This window comes from Jaculus jaculus, chromosome X (assembly GCF_020740685.1).
Source record: "Jaculus jaculus isolate mJacJac1 chromosome X, mJacJac1.mat.Y.cur, whole genome shotgun sequence".
Taxonomy (NCBI): domain Eukaryota; kingdom Metazoa; phylum Chordata; class Mammalia; order Rodentia; family Dipodidae; genus Jaculus; species Jaculus jaculus.
Window position 1 is genome coordinate 118,285,903 of NC_059125.1, and position 17,962 is coordinate 118,303,864.

The 17,962-nt window shown below is 38.8% G+C and overlaps 1 pseudogene; it reads right to left on the bottom strand.

The window, feature by feature from the left end:
* Positions 1 to 8,892: 8,892 nt before the first annotated feature.
* LOC123456988 lies at positions 8,893 to 9,079 on the bottom strand (annotated as a pseudogene).
* Positions 9,080 to 17,962: the final 8,883 nt, after the last annotated feature.

Sequence of the window (17,962 nt, forward strand, 5' to 3'; positions counted from 1 at the left end):
CAGGCTTCTCTTTTGCTAAGAATGGCTTTAGCTATCCCAGGTTTTCTGTGCTTTAACATTAATTTTCAGATTTGTTTTGAAATTTCTGTACAGAATTTTATTGAAATTCTGTTGGGGACTGCATGGAATCTATAGATTTCTTTTTATAGGATAACCATCATCATAATATTGATTTTTCCAATCCATGAGCACAGGATGTCTTCTTTAATCTTGCTTTGGAATGGTTCAAAGTTATCACTATAGAGGTCTTTCACTTCCTTGGTTTGGTTTATTCCAAAATACTTTGGTGACAATTTTGAATGATATTCTTTTTCTGATGACCTCAGCAGTGGGCTTGTTACCGGTATAAATGAAGGTGTGGTAGTTTGAATTTTTGTCACCCAATAGTCTCATATGTTTTATTAAAACTGTAACTTGGCTTTCTAGCTGCCGAACTAGAAAAGGTATCACAGTGGGAGGATCCTGGTGTCCAGCCGTGTGCTGTTACTGGGGACTGAGCTGAATCAAGCCTAAGGTATGCAGAGTGCTTGAGCTCTGCCTGAGGTTACTGATGTGTGCTAGCTCGTCGTGCTGATGGTGGTTTTCTTTGTGTGCATTTGGTAAAAGGCATCAGCTTCTTTCACCATTAAGGAACTTGGCCTGGATCTGTAAGCTTGGATTTGGTTTGAAAGTATTTGGGGGAGTTTTTGCATCTGTGTTTATCTGTTAGATTTGTTTGTTATTTCCTTTTGTTGTGTTTTTATCTGGTTTTGGTATTAGGATGATAACTGGCTTATTAAAGAGTTTGGGTGGAAGGTTATTTGCCACCCTGTATGATTCTTTCCCAAAGGTAAAATTTTGTAAGAAATTTCTTTGTTTGATTGGGATATCCATGCAATCAGGCACACCATAATTCAAGAAGATGCCATACATTCATTGTCATAACTTTGTTAGATTAATATATACCCCTTTGTATGACTTAATATTTTACAAAATTCAACACTGGTAAACCTGGCATTCTTTAAGCCTTTAAGATACAGTTTCATGTACAGGCAGTGAGATGGAGAAGACATATGACTTTCACAAAAGAATGACTGCAATATTCAATGAGGAAAAATCACGGTTATTTGTAAGAAAGAGCTGTAGTTTGGATAAGTCTCCCACAAAAGTCCATACATTAAAAGTTGGGTTTTTTTTTCTTCTTCAGAGTGACAGTGCTGGGATGTATGATTGACTTTTAGAAGCTGGGATCTAATAAGATGTCTTAGGTCATTGGGGATTTACCTTTGAAGGGAATTATGTAACACTACTCTGCTCCTCTTATTTTTCTCCTCCTTCTTCATCTGATGCTTCTACTTCTCCATTTTGCATTTCTAAATGATGGAATGAGTGGTTTTGCCCCAATACAGATGATGTTGGCCCTCTCAGTAGCTCAAAGATATGGTACCAATCAATTATCAATTGGAAACTTCAAAACCATGAACCAATTAAACTCTTCTTCAAGCATTTCAGATATTTAATTGCTGAAGCATTAAGGTGCAGAAGCTATGGCCTTCATTATTAGCCCATGAATGGATCCAGTAAGTAACAAGTAGGATCAATACAAAAATATATATACATATCTGGCTACCACTTAAAGAATCATGTCTGTATGCCTATGTGTAGTATGGTTTGGCTTGTACTTAATGTTTATGATAGAAGTAATTCTCAAAAAGTAATTCACCATCTGTACCATTTTGAAAGAAATATCCTTTAAACTTCCACTGTGGGGTCCTAAATACTCTTTTCAGTTTGTGTCTAGAGGATACTGTCCTTACTACTCTTTCTCTTATATATGCTCTGTACCCACATTTCCTCAATGTTCCATGAGCATTGGAAGATGTGATAGAGATGTCTCATATAGCACTGAACTCTTAAGAAAGAGCCTCTTGTTTTCACACCTTGAAGAGGTTTGAGACTCTCCAGGATCTTTAGACATTACCAAAATTAAAAGTGTCTGATGAGTGGTGAGTGCAGTACTAGTATAATTTTTTGCCACTACCTCCACAATATGCCCTGAGCCCTGGTGGGTATAGTAGAGATATCTTCTCCAAACTCAAATATCACTGTTGTCAACATCATTTGCAAAAAGGAACTTGTTTAACAAAAAGTGATAATAGCATTAATAAGTGGTCACAAGCATACACATATACAAATAACAGTGGTAGCTTTCCCATTGGAACCATGACCTTTCAAGCCATGAGCTTTGGGCTTGGATTTTAGTACCAGATATGAGTTCCCTCCAACTTCTTTCACTTTTATAAATTGCATATTGTAATTAACAGAAAAAGAAGTAGGTTCTCACATTGGTTATTCATAATGTCAATAGAGTTTTGGAGATTTTCCCGCACAAAATCTTCTCCTCTCTTCCCCTTTGGAACTTTCCAACCCCTACATCATGTCTCTGTACTAGGCAATCTACTATGTCCACCATTAATTACTCCCCTCCATATCATAGTCTCTTTCTATATACTACTATTTCTAATACTGTCTTTTTCTATAAATTACATACTTACCTAAAAACTAAGACTTGCATATGAGAGAAAATATATAGTGTCTGTCTTTCTGAACCTGAGTTACCTAACTTAGTATTTTTCTTTCAAGTGAATAAAACTGCATTATGTTTATGAACCATATATTCATTATCCATTACTCTACTGGTGCTCATCTAGATTGATTCCATTTCCTAGCTATTTTGAATACAGCAGCAATAAACATGGCTGGGCAAGTATCTGTGAAGTAGAGAGTTGAATCCCTAGGGTATATGCCCAGATATGGTGTAACCGGATAATATGGTAGAACTGTTTAAGGCAGCATCAGTTTACATTTCCCCTAATAGTGAACAAGGAATCTTATTTTCCCATACTCTCACTGGAAATTTTATTTGATTTATTTTACAATAGACATTCTGACCCAGATGAGATAGGGTCACAAAGTACTGTTAATTTCCATTTCCCTGATGGCTAAATATGTTGAACATCTACAAAATTATTTACTGACTTCTTATATTTCTTCTTTTTCACTATATTTGTTGTTGAGATATATAAGACTATTGATATTTGAGTATTAAATTTGTGCCCTGTCACTTTGATAAAAGTGTTTTTATTAGCTCTTATGAGTTTTTTGTAGTCTTTTGGGTATTTTTATGCATAGAATCATATCATCTATAAATAAAGATAGTTTTACCTCTTACTTTCCTCTTTATATCCCTTTTATTTATGTTCGATCACTATAGCTAACTCTTCAAGGACTATATTAAATAGCAGTGGGGAGAATGGTCACCCATGTCATTCTCAAGATCTTAGTGAAAATGCTTCAAGATTTTCTCCATTTAATATTATCTTGGCTATAGTTTTTATAAATTATATGGTCTCTACTATGTTGAGATATGTTTCCTCCATCCATAGTTTCTCCAATTTTTTTTTATCATGAATCGATAATGGATTTTATCAAAGTCCTTTTCTGCATCCATTTAGATGATTGTGTGACTTTTGTTCTTGAATCTATTTATGTGATATATTACATATATTGATTTACATATGTTGAAACATCTCTGTACACTAAGAATAAAACGTACTTGGTCAAGGTGAGTGACATGTTTAATATGTTCTTGAATTTTAATTGAGAATTTTAATACATTAATGTACTATAATTTGATCATATTCCATTCTCATCCCCCATTTTTGTTGTTCCTTCCCTACTGCCATTCCACTAAGAAACATTTTCTTTCCAAGTATAAACCTTCTATTCTGATGTTTCATTTATTTTTTTTCTCCTCCATTCTGTGTCAAAATGTAGATGTGCTCAGTATTATACAGGTCTTGTAGAGGTAATGGCATCAACTGTGAGGCCATTAATATACTGGTCAGTTTATATGGTCAGTTTATATTTGGAGGACATTTCCTCAATGTATTCTTGCCCACACTGTGACTTTTACATTCTTTTTGCCCATCTGTTCCAATCTTCTCGGAGGCTTGGAAAGTTGTCTCTGTCAACATTGGGTTTCAACAACCCTTTATTTTCAGCCCTTTGATGAGTTTCAAAAGTCTGCTCAGTATCTACCACCATATCCACTGAAAAGCTTCTCAGACCAGCAGTGAGAGCAGTAATAATGTTCTTTCTGCTGTTGTACTCCTGTTCCAGGAGAGAGTGAGAATGCATAAATATTTTCATATTCATAACATATTTATCTAAAAATTGTCATGCACATTTTATTCACAACCAGAAAACTATGGCTTCATCAGGTGTTTTATTTTTTCCAAGTGCTATAGACACATATAAGTCTGTCACTTCTTCAGTGATTCATTATACTAAATGAATGTGAGGATGATCTTACTGTGACATCTCTTGTCTTAAACTTAAGATTGATTTAAAAAATATAGCTAGCTATGTTTTTTTGTTATATCCTTCATTATAGCAACAAGTAAGCTAATTTAAGTTCTAAAGAGACAACCTTCCCTGATGTAGGAGGGATATTCTTGAGCAAATATGAGTAGATATCTCTGCTTATTTAAGTTTCTATTATATTAAGCTTAATGCTCCACCTTCAAGTTTGTCATCATTCTGTGTACTTTGAATCTTTGTCTGTCTGTATGTAAATGTTTTAGAATGTATAGTAAAATATCTAGGTGTTTATGTTTAAATATTTTATTATAGCTATAAATTTATATTACAAAAACCTACCTACATAGAATTTTAACTAATTTTCAAATTGTTTATGTCATTAATACAAATATAGTAGTCATAGGAAAGTGGATCAGATAAGTTTTGAAAATCCTTTGAAATTATTCAATAAGTCTTGCTCCTTTGTTTTCAGAAAAGAAATATTTTGGGGCTCCTTTCTACAGTATTTGACATCAACTGAATGCTTTAAACTGTATCTCCTCACTATTTTTCTTCAATTATTCCCTAGGATATCTCAATGTGTTTTCTTTATAACTATGTTTTAAAATCTGAATATAATATTTTTTCTATTGTGTGTTTGGATATCTATCAATCAATATCTTTTCTAAATTGTGTTTTCATTTACTAAGATCCATTTGAATTCCCACCAAATGGCTTTGTGTAATATACCTATTAAGTAACACCAAATTTTCTTACCTTAAATTATAACATTTTATGTTATTTCTAAGCTCCTACCTTGTATTGTACTTATTTATATGCATATTGTATATTTTGTATAATTGCATTGTATGTTTGTGAAATTGAATAATTACATTATATAATTTGGAATATGAGGTCACAGATTTTTAAATGCAAATTCTGCTATTTGCTAATTTTATGAATTTGAGTAAATCACTGATTCACTGGGTACATAAAGTTATGTATTCATAAATAGAAGTAAGTGTCTTGTATTATTGATTCAACAATTAAATACATATTTGATGTTCCTAATAAGTGCTATATTGTACATAGAAAGGAATTATAACTTTATTTTATAGAACTTAAGAAATAATATATGGAACTGAACCTTACCTACTTTTTATCTTATTATCACCTAGCACTGAGATGGTATATAGTTTGCCAAATGACTCAATCAATCTCCTGATAAATGTATGTCATGACATTATAATATCTGGGTTGAGAACTGATATAATATTTGAAGATATATTAAATATAGTCATAGATACTCCTAAATGAATAAAGAACTCTGTGACTCTTTACCTCTATAATTTATCTTTCTTCTGAAAAGAAGTTCCAGTAGAAATCAAAAGATCCTGACAGTCTGGTTTCGATTGCCCTGTACCCATGTACAGACAGATACACAGTGTGGTACAAGTATATGGAGTTAACTTGCATTGGCAAGAGGCTCTGGTTCACATATTCTCTCTCTCTTGCTCGCTCTAACTCATGCTCTCTTTCTCTCTTACACTCTCCCTGAAAATAAGAAACAAACAAAAATATATAAAAACATATCAAGATTCATTTACAATGTTCCAGGTATATGTATGAGAAAAGAAATACCAAATGCATAGAACCCTATCAAAATAGTAAAACTTCTTATACTTTACTTTTTAAAATCAAAGCCTTGCTCTGCTCTCAGTCGTGAATATGTAAATCATTTTCATTGAAGAAGAAGGCAAAATATGGAGCAAATCCATATTATCAAACACTATAAGCAGATGGCCAGCACATGTGTTGTGATTCCCTAGGCTGGGAGTTTGCACTCCCTAACCCTGCCAGAGTACAACAATGTCATGATTAATATTCAACCATCAAAGGCATTTCCTAGTTTCTGAGCATGAAACTTAACAGCTGCCAAGACCATTCCTTTAATTCCTCTGACTCATTTCCATTTTTCATGATATCTGACCACACCTGAGCATTTAAGCCAACTTGGCACAAACTGAGTGTTACCAAGTTGATAAACTTTTATTTGGGCCTACTTACTGGGGTCCTTGGGCTGTGAAACAGTCTTTAATGTGCTGATTTGTTTGCTGCAGATATAGACACTTGACCTGTTTAGAAGGAGTGTGTCTGTGTGAGCTTGCCAAGGAGCACATGAGGCTCTCTCTGAATGTGTAAGCAAGGTCATCACTGTCATTGCAGGAGAACACCTACTATTGTTTCATTAGCAATTACCTCTTCTCTTTTCCTTCTCTCCCTCCCCAGGGGGAATACTCTTCAATTCCTTGTGTTCTAAAGTTTCGCAAGATATAGTTCACTGAGGAAATATGTGAGTCAACATTCCATGGCCTTTCTAAATGGCTGAGAATATACAAGTCATGGTCCAAGTCATGGTCTTATTTGATACATATCATCAATATTAGCAAAAAGCAGCCTTTCTCTCCTGAGTCTAATTGAGATATTTTGCTGAAAAATGGAATAATATATTAAGATGATGTTGTGATATTTGTGCATATTATAAAACAATCACCCCAATCCAGGTAATTAGCATATATTTCACAGCACATTTGCTTTTTTATAGTAAGAAATCTAATGAGCTCTTTTTCTCCAAATTTCTTTCATATAATATAGTATGCTTCACTGTAGCCATGATAATAGAGACTAGATTCCAAGAACATACTGATATTAAATCACTGACATAGGTACCCTTTGAATAATTTCTCCCATTTTCCTCTTCCTATTCCATTGTTGACAATCAACGTTCTACTTTCTACTTATATAAGCTTAAGTGCTTTCCAATTTACACATAAAGGATATTCTGTTTTGTTTGTCTTCTTTTGACTTATTTCACTTAATGTCCTTCAAGTGTATTCCTATCCAAAATATCCAATTGGCATAAGTACCCTAAATATGCACCTGCTGATGAGTAACTTAAGAACATATGTAATATGCAAACCCATGTGCATGCAAGGTAATACTATTCAGCCTTTAAAAAGAAGGAAATCAAGCATGTGACTTGAAAGAAAGCTTACCTGAGTATGTGAGAAAGCACTTGTTAAAATGATAAAAATACGGAGGAACTAGATTTTGTTATAGATGTATATTGAGATTTGCTTTCTTCTTCCTTAACCTAGTGAATAAAACTGAAAATTTTCACTGGCACTAGTAACAGATCTACTTCTTAAATGGAGGCTTTGTGGAAAATTTTGATTTTACTAATACAGATCCCCTAAGGCCTGAGGTAGAAGCTTTAAAATACCCATATCATAAGGAGCATAAAACTTCTTTTTATTTGGTTTTGTTTTGTTTTAACTTTTTATTGATAAGACCCATACATATAGACAATATACCAAGAGCATAATTGTCTCTTCCCTTTTTCTCCTCCAAGATTTCCTCTCTACGGAATGAATCTCTTCTTTTTTTTCAAGTATTTTTTCTTCTATTTAAATTTCATCATTCCCCCTTCCTATTACACAGGTCTTGTGTAGGTAGCATAAGTCATAGTGAGGTCATGAGTACCAAGACTACTTTGTGTCTGAAACACAGTATTTCAGAACACTCCTCTCCTTTCTTTGGCTCTCGCATTCTTTTTGCCACATCTTCCAAAACAGCCCCTAAAATTTTAAAGTGTGTTATTGAAATGCCTTAGTACTAAATACTCCATTGTCACTTTTTGGCTATTTGATGAATTTTGAGTCTCCCCATCCAAAAAGAGAACCTTATTAAATCAAAAGTGAGTAGCATAGATATATGGTCATAAGCATAAACATTTAGAAAGAAATTTCATGTGCATGATATATCCATTTTGCCAATAAATTGTAGTAATTTCCCCCAAGAGCTTATGATCTCCTTAACCATAGATTTCTTTTTGGCTAAAAACCTGTATTTTGAAGTCCAATTTGATGTTTGACAATCTACAGTTAATCAAACACTAATTTAGGTAGCTTAGGTAATTTGTGCAAATGAATTTCGCAGATGTACTGGTGATGGAAACCCATCAGGGCATCACTCGACCACTGAGCACACTGTCAGCCTTTCCCCTCCTTTTGCATCAGGGTTCCCACAAGCTGCCTGCCAAGGGTGGCTAATTACAGGGCCTGAGTCACTGCCCATACACTCTCATGGTTTTATCAAGTTAGTTTGGGCTGATGAGATGGCTTAGTGTTTAAGGCACTTGCAGGCAAAACCAAAGGACCAAGATTTGATTCCCCAGTATCTACTTAAAGCCAGAAAGGCACAAGGCTGTGAATGCATCTGGAGTGAGTTTCTAGACTTTATGCCTTGTTGCATCCATTCTCCATGTGCATCTTTCTTTCTCTTTCAAATAAGTATATGCAGCTCCAAGTCCAGGTCAGCTCCTGTCCACTCCAACTGCCAACGTGATGGCACATCTGATCGTTGAGTTGAAAATCACCCAGAGGGGTAGACATATTTTGGAAGGGAAAAGCGTCTGAATGCATAGGGCTCTCTGTGCACACCCTATGCCTTAAGTGAAAACCGCCTGCCTTCTTCCACGCCCGGGAACAGCAATATGGCTCGTGGTTAAAGGGGCCTCCCGCTGTGTGCCAAACTGACTGTATTCACCGAGTACAAAACTAATTAATAATAATAATAATAAAACAAGCAGCCCCAGTTATGCGCAAGCGCATTCTGTGGCGCCGCAGCTTGACCCCCTAAGCCATGTGCAGGTGCAGTGGGGGCTCAAAGGCAGTGCGAAACATAGATTTTTATTAGGTTTTTAGTACCATGGATAAATTCCTTCACATGGAACAGGCCTTGAATCCAATCAGAACAGTTGGATACCCCATAACAGACATGTCAACATAGCATCATTTGGGACATTTGGTGTAATTTGTCTGCCTTAGAACTTACAGAGTCCTCTTTTGGTTAAGACTTTTTTTTTTGGTGACTTTTATCTGCTGACAGCTTGCATAGCTCTTTGCAGCATCCTGACAGCTAGTCAACGGGGAGGAGAATTCTAGCTCAGCTCCCCTTGGTTTCTCAGTGTCCTGCAACCTAATCATGCGGTATCTTCAGCAGTAAGGTCTTAACCATCTAGTTCTGGTCAGAAACCAAAAGCCTGTAATGTTTTAGGGGAAAGAAGGACCTTTTTGACATACAATTCACTGGAATATATCACATCCCTAATGCTGACATTTTCTTATAGCAAGCTATGGCATCTGGTTATAGCATTATTGACCCCCACAAGGCACTACTCTACAAACTCTCTCTTAACCTATATATTATTGAGTTATTAAAGAAATGGGTTTCTAAATGGCTTACTCATGGCCTCAGTAGTTTTGATTAACCACCTTCTGTCCTATACCCCTCCCCTGGCCCTACTTAGACAATTTCAACACAAATATTCGGTTACTCTAATTACATATCTAGGATACTCTCCACTTAAGCCTTCCCCTTTCCTCCCTCCCTCATGGGCCCCTTTATGGCTTCCTGGACGCTACTACTGACTTTTACTCCAAATCACACAACACCCAATTTTATCACCGAGTGTTTTATTTGGTCTGAACATGGTGTTATGTTTTAAATTATATTCAGCTATATAATTTAATTATTAATTTTACATATTCCCCATAAATTACTTCTCTTAAACAAAGAAAATACAATGGTTTATACCACTGGGTCTACATTCTTGTAGGATAACAATTGTTCAGGACGGTATATTGGCCTTTAACATAGGTATGCCCTTTTGTTCTTCGAAAGTTTTTATCATTTTCTGTTACTTCTCCAACTCTCATGTTTAGTGTTCATTGCTGTTGCAGTTATCTTCTCATTTCTAATGCAAAGCACCAGCCCAAAAGCAGCTGATGGAAGAAAAAGTTGTTTATTTTGTTTTTCAGTCTTGGGGGAAAGCTCTGTGATATTAGGCATGAGCAGAGCCTAGAAATCACCTCTACCACAACAGATGAAATTGAAACATGAGAGTGGGCCAACTAGCACTAGCAAACTGAAGGATAATAAGACTTCAAGGCCCACCCCAAGTGACAGACCCTTTAAAACAAAGCTCTACCACCCAAATTGTCATTAGCTGGGAAGTAAGCATTCAAAAAATATTAGTTTATGAGAGACACCTCCAACAAAACACTACACTTCACCTCTGGCCCCATAAATTCATGACCATCCATGATGTAAATCATAATGCATTCAGTCCCACTTCAAAAGATCCTCTGGTTTTGTTTTCTTAATCAACCCCAACACTGTTCAATCATCCCCATAGTCCAAGGTCTCTTAGCTGTTAGCTTAAAATAAAAAATGACATATAATAAATATTCACACTGCAAAAGATGTCATTGGGCATAGCAAAGAAATTTGAACCAATATAAGATTTAAAACAAACATCTAATTCTGTAGCTCCAAGTCCAACAATACTAACGAGTGAAAAGCCTCTGGAGATTGCAATTATGACCTCAGTCTTGGCTGTTTACATGACCAAGGAAAAATCAATCCAAAGCCAGAAGCTCTTCTTGGCAACCATATCATATAGTCCTGGCATCTCCACTGGGTCTCCACTGAAAACTACGGTTCATCCTCATGGCTACATCAGGTCTCCACACAAAGACTTCCAATAACTCTGATTCACATTGACTATGGCCATTAAAAAAAAAAAAGTTACAAATCCAGTGACCCATTCTGTCCTGAATACTATCATGTGTGTTACAAACTTGTTAATCCAGGGGGAATATAAAGCCAAATTTGAAGAGTAGGACACTCCAGGTTCTCATTGCTGGTAGAAATCACCCAACCAAGAGCAGCTTGTGGGACAAAAGAGGATTATTTGGGCTTACAGGCTTGAAGGGAAGCTCCATGATGGCAGGGGAAAACTATGGCATGAGCAGAGGCTGCACATCACCCCCTGGCCAACATAAGGTGGAAAATAACAACAGGAGACTGTGCCAAACAATAGCAAGGGGAAACTGGCTATAACACCCATAAACCTGCTACAAACAATACACTCTCTCCAGGAGGCATTACTTCCCAAATTTCCATCAGCTGGAGCATTCAGAACACCTAAGTTTATAGGGAACACCTGAATCAAACCACCACATTCTGCCCCTGGGTCCCATAAACAGATAACCATACATGATGTAAAATGCAATGCATTCATCTAACTTTAAACATCCCCATAGTATTTATCAATCCCAATGCTGTTCATACAACCCCATTGTCCAAGATCTTTTAACTGAGCCATAATACCAAAAAAAATTCAAAAAACCCATAATGCCACAGAATAAATACTCACACTGCAGAAGATGTCATTGGACATAGCAAAGAAATATTCAGGGGCTGGAGAGATGGCTTAGTGGTTAAGCACTTGCCTGTGAAGCCGAAGGACCCTGGTTCGAGGCTCGACTCCCCAGGACCCACGTTAGCCAGATGCACAAGGGGGTGCATGCATCTGGAGTTCCTTTGCAGAGGCTGGAGGCCCTGGAGTGCCCATTCTCTCTCTGTCTATCACTCTTCTCTATCTCTTTCTCTCTCTGAGGGCTTGCAAATAAAAAAAATTTAAAAAAAGAAATATTCAGCCAATGCAAGGTTTAAAACAATGAGGGCAAACATCAAACCCTGTACCTTCAAGTCCAACAAGTCCAGCCAGTGACAAATCTCCAAATTTGCCAATTCTAACCAGCAAGAAGTCTGTCATTACAATTCCACCCCTCCAGCTAGGCTACACACAGTCCTGGAAAACTTCATCGGGGCTGGCAGCTTTCCTTAGCAACCATCTCATGGTCTTGGCATCTCCACCACAATCCATGGTTCATCCCCATGGCTCCATTAGGTCTCCATGCAGGCATCCAGCAAACCTGCTTCACACTGCCCATAGCCATTTCCAAAACACAAGATAGTGTTGCAAATGCAATGACCTTTTCTTTCCTATATTTCTTATACTACACAATTCCAGGTAGGGTGCCAGTTTGTTAATCTAGGGGGTAATAAAGAAGACTTTGAAGAAAAGGACACTTTTTAAGCACTCAGGCCCCTTCAAAAGAGTTTCCATTCTTCCTTTTGCCCCAGTAGAGGTCAACTGACTTAATCGCAAAGGTTATAATCTCCCAATTGCATCTGAATGGGCTATAATTCGCACAAAGATTTTTTCTTTCTGTGCCATATCCCTCTGCTCACTCCAGTTCATTTCTACACAAAGCAACCCTGCACAACTTCTCAGAAAATGGGTATAAGAGCAAGCTTCTCACACAATCTGCTTGTCCAGTCCAAGCAAAGCTCTTTCTCACCCTCATAAACCAAACATCACAGTCGATAGTTCTTACTGCATTCAGGTCTTGCAGCTCTGACCAGAATAGTCAATCAAGCTGTACTTACAGTACTGCAAGGCATCTCTTAGGCCAAGGTTTCAAATCCTTCTACATTCCTCTTGAAAATCAGCTCCAAAAGGCCAAAGCCACACAGTCAGGTGTCTAGCAGCAATCCCATTCCTCAGTACCACTTTTCTGTTGCACTCCAGTTTGTATTGCTGGTAGAAATCACCCAACCAAGAGTAGCTTGTGGGAAAAGAGGTTTATTTTGGCTTATAAACTCAAGGGGAAGGTCCACAATGGAAGGGGAAAACAACCTCATGAACAGAGGGTGACATCACCCCCTGGCCAACATAAGGTAGACAATAGCAACAGGAGAGTATGGTAAACACTAGCAAGGAGAAACAGGCTATAATATCCATGAGCCCTCACCCAACAATACACTCCCTCCAGGAGGCATTAATCCCCAAATCTCCATCAGCTGGGAATTTAGCATTCAGAACATTTGGTCCATTCTTAATGGTTGTAATCTCCCAAACAATTTCTGCTGAACAGGTACTCTCTCAAACCTGAAATACCATTTCTTTCTATTCCATGTCCTTCTTACAACAGTACATCTTTATGCAGTGCAGCACTGCACAAGTTCTCAGGACATAGGAAGGCAGAACTCAGCCAATGCAAACTTCACAAACTTCAACTAACTCAGTCCTGACCCAGTCAGCATAGGTTAAATTGGATAAGAGTTATTAATTTATAAAGAGTTTGATAGTTGTAACCTCTCTTTTAGCCAAAGAATAGTGAGAGTTTAATATTGGAGAGCATAAAGTTTGGCTCCCAAGGATTCTAACCTGGTTCAAAGTTCCAGATATGGGTTTCTTTCCACTAAGGAGATTTCTTAGCCAATCAGAATACCATTGTTTACCCACCAAGACTGCCACCATTGCACTGTTGTGTACTTCTTGTCAGACTGGTTGCTTGAGTAGCTTATGTCCCTGCTTGCTCACACCATTTTCAGCCACTTTCCCCCAGTAGCTCATGGAACACTTTCTAGCACTAGACTGGTTAACTGTCTGGAGACTGGGTTTCTTCCAGATTCCAGCCAGGTCTCTCCATGTTATATGTCAGCAGCATATGCTATCTTCAGGGGTAGGGCCTTACCTTTTATCTCATGTGGGTAATTAAGTGCTTTGACAGAAGACTGTCTTGTTTGGAGGACCTTGTAGGTTTCCCCTATCAGCAGTTCATCATGGGTAATACCAATTTGTGATACTGGGAGTTACAGATAAGGGCCATAATTTTTTTTTTTAAATTTTGTGCTTAATCCAACCCTCTCCAGCACCCTTCTTTTTGGGCACTCTCCCTATACTCCTGTTGAGGTTTATATCATTTATATCCTCAAAGAGAAAGGTTTCTATGGTACCAGTTCATTTTGGATATAGTTTTGTATGTATTTTCCCCCTTTTCCCTCATCCCAAAATTCTTCCATCCCTATTGTCAGGGCCTCAAGATGCCTTTTCAGTATGCCAACAACTCAAGCTGATCAAGGTTTGAAATCAGGGATGGGTTTTGTATTTCTGTCATTGTGTGTGTTCATTTGTTGGGTATGATCTGTTCTAGTCCACCCATTTTCCTACAAATTTCTTTGTATTATTTTTTTGTGTCTTCTGCTGAGTAGAATTCCATTGTATATATGTATCCTGATTTATTATTCATTCGTCCAAAGACAGAAACCTGGGTTGATTCCAGTTCTTAACTATTATGAATTGAGAAGATATGAACATGGTTGAGCAGATATCTCTGTAGTTAAGCAGGGATTATTTAGGGTAGATGGACAGTAAGGGAATCACTGGGTCTTTTGGTAGTTCTATATTCATCTTTTTCAGGAATCTCCATATTGACTTCCATAGTGGTTGTACACATTTATATTCCCACCAACAGTTAATGAGCGATCCTCTTTCCCCGCATCCTCTCCAACATTTGTTATTCTTTGATTTTTTTAATAATTACCATCCTTGATGGAGTAGAGGGGAATCTCATAGTTCTTTTAATTTGTATTTCTCTGATGGTTAAGGATGTTGAACATTTCCTTAAGTATGTGTTACCCATTTGTGTTTCTTCCTCTATGAAATCCATACTCAGTTTTCTACCCCATTTTTAAGTGGCTTTGTGGATTTATTGTTTAGTTCTTTTGAGTTTTTTCTAGATTCCAGATATTAGGTCTCTATCAGTGGTATAGCTGGCAAAAAATTGCTCCTATTTTGTGGGTAATTTACTGGCTCTCTAATGGAATATTTGTCTGTGCAAAAACTTTTTAGCTTTTTGAGGTTCCATTGGGTGAAAGATTGTTTCATTTCCTGTGCTTCTGGGGTCAGGTTCAGGAAGTGTTTCCCACTACTATATTGTGCAGAGTTCCTCATATCTTTTCTTCTAGTAGGAGATTTTCAGGTCTTATAACTAGTGCTTTAATCTATTTGGACATGATTTTTGTACAAGGTGAGAGGAGTGTTTCTACTTTCATTTCTCTACACGTGGTTATTCAACTTTCCCAGTACCATTTCTTGAAGATACTTTCTTTTCTCCAGTTTACATTATTGGCATCTTTGCTCAAAAATCAAGTAACTGTCATTACTTGACCTAAGTATGGGTATTCAATTCAGTTATGTTGATCTATATTTATGTTTTTATGTTAGTACCATGTTTTTTTAAAAATTTAATTTATTAGTTTTCTTTTCAGCAAATACATGCAGTTTGGTACCATTGTTTAGGCTCATCTATGATCTACCCCCTATCATTGGACCCTCCTTGTTGTTGTAAATGGGTCGTGCATTGTGGAGTTAGCCCCCAGTTATTGGTATGATAAATGTCTCTGCAAATCATGACCCAACATGTGACTCTGACATTCTTTCCACCCCCTCTTCCGCAAAATTTCCCTGAGCCATGTTAGGTTAATTTTTGGTCTGCTTCAGTGCTGAGGTGTTGGGGGCCTCTGAGGCTCTGGTTCTCTGATTTGGTAGGAGTTGATTTTAATCTGTGTTGGTCTCCTTCCCCTTTGTGCTGGTATCCGGTTCCTAGGAAAACATCACCCTTTCTTGTTTCGCCAATTGTCCTCAGTTTTAGTGGGGTCCCTTTTGAGGTATGTTGGGGCAGCTCTCTCCTTAGGATCTGCATCTATTTGAAAAAGAGAAGCAGATTCTCCAAGGGAGAGTAAGTTAGCACCCGGAAAATTGAGATAACACTTCCTTTTATTGATAGAGAGTTTGATAGGTGTAGGCTCTCTTGTACCCCATGATTGATGGTAGCTTGATATTGGAGAGTGGGTTTATGTTTGGGTATGGTTCTGACTTGTTTGCCAGCTCCAGCTATGGGTCTAGTACCACTGAGGGGATGTAGGGAGCTAATGCAGACGCCATTACAAGATGGCGCTGGCTTCCTGCCAGTCTTGAGGTAAATAATTCCTTATTTAGGCAGCGCCTTGGCGCCAACCTCGCTTGAGGTTGCGCATGCGCTTGACGCACCTTGTCCCAAGCCTATCCCGTGGCTCCTGTGGGCAGGTGAGCCTATGGCAGCCAATCAGCAGGCACCCTGTAGTATTCTACCCTATAAAAGCAGCTACACTCCTGCACCCCTCGCCCCTCACCATCAGCTTTCCTGTTAACCAAGAGGCTCTCCAATAAAGTGTGATCAAGAAGGATCTTCGTTTGGTGGTCGTTCTTCTCCTGCAGGACAGGGGGCTCGCCCCAAAGTGGTGCCGAAATCCCGGGACGCCGGGTGCTTTGTGGTCACCGGGCGAGGGGCCGAAAAGGATCCAGAACTTGACACACGGAGAGGATGATGTCGGCACAGGATTCCCCTCATTGGGTTCCAGCCCGGCTGGTGAGGACAGTCAAGCGATCTCCAGAGGAGGGTCCAGAAGACAGTAAGGTCCATCAGGGCGGAGATGATAAAGGTCTTGTGGATAATCTTCCTCCTGTGCCTGGAATCCATTAAAGGAGAGCCACGTTGGGGTATTCTGTCAACCCTTCCCAAACCTATGCCGGTGCTCCATTCTGCCACGGTCTTCCCTCGCTTCTTTACAACTCCATTTTCAAAGTGGATTTTATGTGGGACAAATGGCAGCTGCACAGACTTTACACTCTTTGTACTGTTACAAGGAGGACTTGTAGCTTGCAATAATGTTTCGGGGACCCTCCATACGGAGAATCAAGTGGAAGAGGAAGAGACACAAGATTAAGGGGTGTTTTGGAAGCGCCTCAGTACATCTGGGGGTGTTAATGATATTGGACATGGCTGTGGGAGGAATACTTCCTTTGTCCCTGCGCCGGCGTGTGTTCATCCACCGTTTCTGTTTGTTCTTAGTAACTTCTCTTTCAGTAATTGTACCAATGCTTCCTGTTACTTGTCTCAATGCTGGAATGCCAAGGTATTCAAGAATGCTATGGTCCTTAGGGTGCCCCGGTGGGTCCCCGTGCCTGTAGAGGCCCCCAGCACGCTATCGCTATTCAGACAAAAAAGAGATTTTGGTATCATGGCAGCAATAGCAGCTGCTGCCACAGCAGCCGGTGTGGCCATGGCCACTTTGGTACAGACTGCTGAAACTTTGAATAGTTTGGCCTCCTCCACTACCGTGGCCCTGGAGACTCAGACAGCCCTAAATTCCCATCTAAAGAGTGTTCTCTTATTTTAAGGAATGGGTAGGAGTGGGAATGTTCCTGGTGTGCTGCCTGGGAGGATGCGTACTTTGCCTCTGGTTGATTTGCCGCCTGCGAACCCAGACCAAGAGAGACAAGATGGTCATTTCTCAAGCGCTTGCTGCCTTGGAAAGTGGTTCTTCCCCCCAAATTTGGCTGTCAGCTTTAAAAGGCAAATAGTTCCCCTGGCCCTTGCACCCTCAGGGTCTCAGAGTACCCATTGCACGAGGATGGGCAGGGATCTGGTAGCTTTCATTTGACCGCCGCCTTTGCACTCTCAGGGGATCTGTCCCATTGCACTGAGGAAGGGGAGGTTGAACTTCTTCCCTTGATCGGTCAACACATCATGAGGTGCAGACCTGATCGGGAAGGTGGCTATTTTTCCTGAGCTATGCCATAAGCTAATAAAAAAGGGGGAGCTGTAGGGAGCTAATGCAGACGCCATTACAAGATGGCGCTGGCTTCCTGCCAGTCTTGAGGTAAACAATTCCTTATTTAGGCAGCGCCTTGGCGCCAACCTCACTTGAGGTTGCGCATGTGCTTGACGCACCTTGTCCCAAGCCTATCCCGTGGCTCCTGTGGGTGGGTGAGCCTATGGCAGCCAATCAGCAGGCGCCCCGTAGTATTCTGCCCTATAAA